Source organism: Chenopodium album, chromosome 10, assembly GCF_948465745.1.
Source record: "Chenopodium album chromosome 10, dcCheAlbu1.1, whole genome shotgun sequence".
In the NCBI taxonomy this organism is placed as follows: Eukaryota; Viridiplantae; Streptophyta; class Magnoliopsida; order Caryophyllales; family Amaranthaceae; genus Chenopodium; species Chenopodium album.
In genome coordinates, this window is record NC_137843.1 from 41,810,918 (window position 1) to 41,817,626 (window position 6,709).

The following is a 6,709-nucleotide window of genomic DNA, read 5'->3' on the forward strand; positions in this document are numbered from 1 at the left end:
TTTTTCGTTTAATTTTTCTAGCAACTCTTTATAGCTCATAGGAAATTGTGTAAATCTTCTTTCTCTTGTCCATCTTCTCCGAGGGTCATTATAATGATATTGCATTGTGCCATTATATTGCGTGGAAGTCGCAAATCCATCAATAGAGGATGAAGTGTTATCATTCCCCTTTTTGTAGTTGTTCTTAGGATGATGATGATGAGGCTTATTTGCCTTTTCTTTAGCAAGATCATCTTCAATCCTAGTAGCCACATAATAGACCTTTTGAAAAGTGTCTAAACCAAGGTATCGTAGATGTTTGTTGTACTTTTCATGACAATTGTCAATGAATTTTTGTACTAACTCGAGTTCAGGTGGCCTTTGGGCAAGGTGGGCCGCCTCTTCTCGTCATCTACCATAGAAAACAAGGAAACCTTCATTGTCGCCTTGCTTAAGCATTTCAAGTCCACGCAAAGTTGATTTGAACTCTACGTTACTCTCGTAATGGGTGATTAAAGCCGAAACCACATCTTCCCATGATGTCTTAAACTTAGCATCTAGCCCATAATACCACTCTCTCATGGCTGGGTCTAGAGATAAAGGGAAAGTCAAAGCATAATGCTTAGGATCAACTCCCTTTAAAGCCATGGTGCCAGTAAAACTCATTAAATAGTTTTTTGGATTATTGGTCACCTTGAATATTGGCAAGTCCATAGCTATGAACTTTTCCGGTAAAGTGAGTCATGTAGGAGGAGAAAACTTTTCTGCATCAAAGTACTTGTTCCCAATCGTGGAGCGAAGAGCAAGCTTCTCTAATGACTTTTCTTTTATGGACAGTTCATCCACCTTTTCTTGCAAAGCCAAATCTTCGACATTTTTCTTTTCAGTTTTTTCTAACTTCTTAATTCTTCTCTCCTCGGCCTCTTGAGCCCTTTCCTCTCTCAAGAGAACAATCTCTTCTTGGAGTTGCTCTATGGTTGACATCATTGTTGGAATAGAGTGAGTTGTTGAGGGAAGATGGTTTGAAAAGGGTGAATTGTTTGATGGTAAACGTAGAATGCAAGTGCCCGGGAGTCTTCGTTCCCAAGCTTAAAAATCAGCCTTAAAGGAAGTGCGAAAGGTTAAGGAAATTGATATGCTTTGTTTAGAAGACAAAAAGAAGAAAAAAAAAAGGAAAAAAAAGAAGAAAAAGGACGCAAGATGCATTCGAATGGATAACATCGCCTTTAAACAATTCATTAATAATGATATTGTTTGTACGAGTCAATTGTTCTTTGAGAAATCAAAAGTACCTCGTAACAGTAGGCGCGCACAAGTAACCAGGTTGTGCGCGGAAGGCGCGCGCATCCCAAGCTCTTGCGCTGGTCATGGTCGCGCAACTTCATGAGTTGTGCGCGCCACCTGCTCGTACAATTTTTTTTTTACGAGCAGTTTTTTTTTTATGTTTGCGTCTTCTTTTTTTGACGATTTTTGTAAACGATTTTTTTTTGATACCCTTCGAACGCGACTCAAAATTACAAAGGGACAACTTCGTAGTTGGGAACCTAACCAAACTAAAAAAGCTATCCTAAACACGTTGCATATAGTCATATAATCACATAAGCATACCATAAGCCAAGATTCCCATAATGCCTTTCTAAGGTCAAAAGCTTGGGTGTCCAAAGGTATCATATCTTAAGGAACGATGCACAAATTAATCACTCAACATGTTGACTCATGATATAGCCCTCCCAACATTTTGTCGGTAATATGGGTGGGATAATTGTTATTGATTTCGGAATAGAAGCCTAGTGTTGGCAACCCCTAGTCAATGAACCAATCCCCAAAGGTTATAGTGTGCTATGCATGATGCAATGTTGCTTGTTTGATTATTACTTTTGTGAAAAAGGAAGATATTATGCGTTCAAGTCTCGCTCTCTAACTAGAGATTATCCAAGTTTATTCCTATTACAACCCATGGGCAACATAGTGTTGGAAACCTTGGACCATAACTAAAAATTAATCTTATAACCTTTAAGTCCCCAGTGGAGTCGCCACTGTAAGGAGGGTGTGGCCATCGTAGGGGATCCTTCTCCATAAATGCCCATGGCCCTTAAAAAGCCTACGACTTTACACTTGTTAGGGTGTATTAGGATTTGAATTCCTTACTACTTGGGGGACCTTGAATTAGAATTGATTCTATCATTACGCTTTTTTGTAAGAAACAAGTAGGAGTCGCCAATAAGTTTTAGGAAAACTCATAAACCTCATTCATGCCTTTTCCCAATTAGAGTTCAAAGGATATTTAGCACAAATCATAAGTTTACCCATGCCCAAATTGGTCTATGTGTACCATAAATGAGTTTGGGAGCGAGGGTACTAAAATAATGTTCCCTTTAGGGGGGAATTGCTATCCTACCCCTAGTACGGCCTTTACTAGCTCTTCCTTTTTCACAATTTCATCACCAAAAAATATATGCAATAGGATACCTAAAACTAAGTTAGTTGATTTTATTTACAAACATCAATCACGTAGGAATTACATTGCAAAGGCCGTTATTCTTATTTAATCAATATTCGTGAAAAGAACGATAAATAAACAAGATTCGCCTTGACTTAGGTGATCAATCAACAATTAATTATTCAATTCTATTCTTTAATAAACACAAGATACTATGTGGAATTGATTAATTAAAATTCCGTTTATGGTGATCAAACAACACTAATTAATTAATTAAAAGTTATTTAAACAAGAAAATAAAGGTGATTGATCTAAGTGCTCGGGAATTTACCACTTCTCCTTGCTAGATCTTCGTTTAGAACACTTATGGACTCCTTGTTTGGGAACCACCACCATAGTAACAAGTATTAAGGGGGATGACTATTTAGGACAGGAGGGTTAAAAGTTCACAAAGTTTCTACCAGCGTTTTAGGTTAATTTCTATCTGTTTAAGCCTCGTATTAAGCCTCTATTTATAGGGAATGGATGCATTTAGGGTTTTGAGTGTTCTATCGCAGCAGGTGTCGCGCGCATCTAAATGAGTTGTGTGCCACAGCCCAGCGCAAGTGATTTAGATGCGCTGCTTAGGGCAGCACAACTAGACATCTTGCGCGCGGTATTATTATAAGATTCGATTTTATATTTTTATGAAATTCTGAATCTTCCGCAAGCACATCACTAGAAGTTGCGCTAGTTGTCACGCGCAACCTATTAAGTTGCGCGCGCCAGTCCAGCACGACTCATTGAGATGCGCGCGGATTTCTCTGCGACAGCATTGATTTTTAACCTAGGCGCCTCTAAATCCGTCATTAGGTTTTAACCTCGGGCTTAAGCCTAATTCTGACCGGGCTTAGTTAATTTGGACCTTAATTCATTTTTGTTTTTGGTTAAGCTAGCCATTTTACGTTCTTGCGATTTAATCAGTTGTCCATAAGCATTCTTCACATTGATCCAGCACAAAGATGGTTTTATTTATCGTCATAGCACTTCTTGTCGGGACAGGAGGCCAAAAGTAGATGTCTACAGAAACAACTCTAAAGCAATAAGGGAATTATCTATAATAAGTCTTCCCAGAACAAATGCACTCTTATTTTCTAAAACAATTCCAGGGAGAATCGATTTTAACCTCATTACAATGGCCTTCAAAGCAATTTTATACAAAACATTACAGAGAGCAATAGGCCTAAATTCCTGCAGAATGTTATTACTAAGCCTTGATACATCGTCCCCAAAAATATGCCAAAATTTTTGAAAATATATGGCGTTTAAACTGTCCGGTTCGGGGGCCTTGCAAGGATGTATTTGTCTAAGAGCGGCAAAAATCTCCTCCTTTGAGTAAGGCCGTAGAAGAGCAGAATTTATATTTGGAGTAATGAGAGTTTCTATTGATTCAAATACCGAATCACAAACTTCATTTGAGTGAGTTCCTGCAGAAAACAAATTTTGGTAGTAGCTCTGAATGATCATCTCAATGTCCTCATTATCTTCCTTCTAGACACCACTTTCATAAAAAAGACAATTGATTTCATTTTTCTTTTTCCTTTGCGAGGCCTTGTGATGGAAGTAAGTGGTGTTACGGTCCCGGTCTTTGATTTCCGAGGCTCTATAGCGCAAATACCAGTATGCTTCTTGCTTATCAAGTACCTCATCGAGACGCTTCTCAATGTCTGCACATCTGATCAGAGAATCATCGGACACTGGTTCACCCTTTGCTTCTTTCAATTTCTTCTTGAGCTCATCAATTTGTTTCTCAAGATCATTAAACTTTGCAGCACTCCATATTCGAAGATTCTTAGCCACAAGCTGCACCCGATCTTCCACTCTCCCTATATTGTTGTTCTTGGCACCATGAACAACTGCTCACATTCAGTGTCAAGAAGGCAGCAAGTTTCAAATCGGAAACCCTAGCTTTTTTTTTTCTTTTTTTTTCTTTTTCTTGCGCCTGTGCATCCCGAACATAAGAAAAATTGGCGAGTGGTCTTAATTTTGGCGAACCAGATTCTTTGTTGCTAGGTTGGTGACCAGTTCGAACCATTTAGTGTTGGCTACAAAACGATCCAGTCTCTCCCTGATAAGGGTTTGAAGAGAAAGACCCCTTTCCCAAATGAACCATTGCCCCCATAACCCAAGTCATGGAGATCACAATCTTGAAGAGTATCACGAAAACTAGTAATGGCCCTACATTCATTTTCCTCCTCAATGATGCACGGGTACGCCAATGGAGTGTCGTTTCCCGTACTCAAAACGTATTGGGGACGGGTACGGTATAGGTACACGTGGTATGTGTCCCCAATCCGTCCCCATCAAAAGTGGTACACCAAGTCATTTTGGGGACGGTTAGGGTGATGGTCAGAAACATTTCAGGTATGGAAAAACCCAATTTCTGCCGTTTCCTATGAAGCCCAACCCATTTTTCTTAAAAAAAATGGCCAAATCAGTACAAAACTACGTGAAAGTCGATTTCCCCCAATTCTCACAAACCCTAAAATGTTCGAACTTTGACCTTGTTCTTCCAACTGTCCGAATTGGTTTAAGGTGGCGACCGGAGACCCCACCTATGACAGTCGACACCGGCGCCGGCGACCCTTCAACGCTATGTATGTGTTTCTCTCTTCTATCTTTGTTTTGGAGTTTTAATTCAATTTCCCATTTCTTCATGTTCGATTTGTGATACTTCGACTATTAGTGTTTTGTTTCCTTTTTTTAAAAAATTTCTTTTATGTGCATGTGGTTGTTGATATTTTAGTGAATTGTAGTGATGACATTTATTGAGAATGTCAGTAGGTAATTTTTTTTTGTTTGATATTGTGTAGTTGAATGGAGTCTCATAATATTGATAGTAGTATGGGTAGTGGGTCGATTAATACGAAATCAACTGAAAATACAGCTCCATTGTGGAATTATGTTACAAAATTAGACAAAAATTGGTCGGGGCTCTAGGTGGAACATGGAGATTTCAATGTAATTTTTGTAATGAAATCAAATTAGGAAGCTATTCTAGAGTTCGAGCTCATTTACTCCAGGTTAAAAATCAAGGCATTGCAATTTGTAAGAAAGTAACACAAGGTGATAAAATTGAAAAGCAAAGAGTAGATGATGAGTTTGAAGCTAGAAAAAATGATTCGGGACCTAGAGAAGTTCCACTTTCTTGTGAATCTGTATGGAGCATCTCAATTGGATGATAGTTCAGCCTCTAAGAAAAGAAAGCCAGCAGCATCACCTATTTCTAGAGCATATGGTGTTGAATCTAGGGACCAATTAAGTCAAGAAATTGCAAGAATGTTTTACACAAGAGGCTTACCATTTAATCTTGCTCAAAATCCACACTATATTCGGTCCTACACTTTTGCTGCTACCCATAATTTAGCTGGTTTTAAACCCCTAAACTGTGAACAATTGAGAACAACTTACCTTGTAAATGAGCTAAATAATCTTAAAGGCAACTTTTGCCACTTAAAGCAACTTGGAAAGAAAAAGGTGTGACAATTGTATGTGATGGATGGAAGCCTCTCATTAACTTCATGGCTACTTCCGGAAGTGGTCCTATGTTTCTAAAAGCTGTAAATTACTTTTGTGAAGTGAAGGATAAATATTTCATTGCTAATCTGATGAAAGAAGTCATTAACAAAGTGGGTCACCAAAATGTTGTACAAGTGATAACTGATAATGCAGCAAATTGTAAAGGGGTCGGAGAGCTTATTGAGATAGAGTTTCCTCACATCTATTGAACACCATGTGTTGTGCATACCCTTAACCTTGCATTAAAAAATATTTTTGTTGCAAAAAATGTGAGTGGCAATGAAGTAGTATATGATGCTTGTTTATGGCTTGCTAATATGTATGAGGATGTTGTTCCAATTAAGAACTTTATTATGAATCACAACATGAGGTTATCCATCTTCCAGAAGTTCTCTTCTCTTCGATTGCTTTCTGTGTCAGAAACTTGTTTTGCCTCCTAGATTGTGAAGTTTAGAAGATTAAAACTCCTCGGACGAGGTCTTCAAGCAATGGTTATAAGTGATGATTGGTCTTCTTACAAAGAAGATGACCCTGGGAAGGCAGCCAAGTTGAAGGAAGTAATTTTGTTGGATATGTGGTGGGATATGATAGATTACATCATTGATTTCACAAATCCTATCTATGATATGATTAGATATTGTGACACCGATAAACCATGCCTCCACTTAGTTTATGAGATGTGGGATTCTATGATTGAGAAAGTGAAGATTGCAATTTTCAAGTATGACGAAG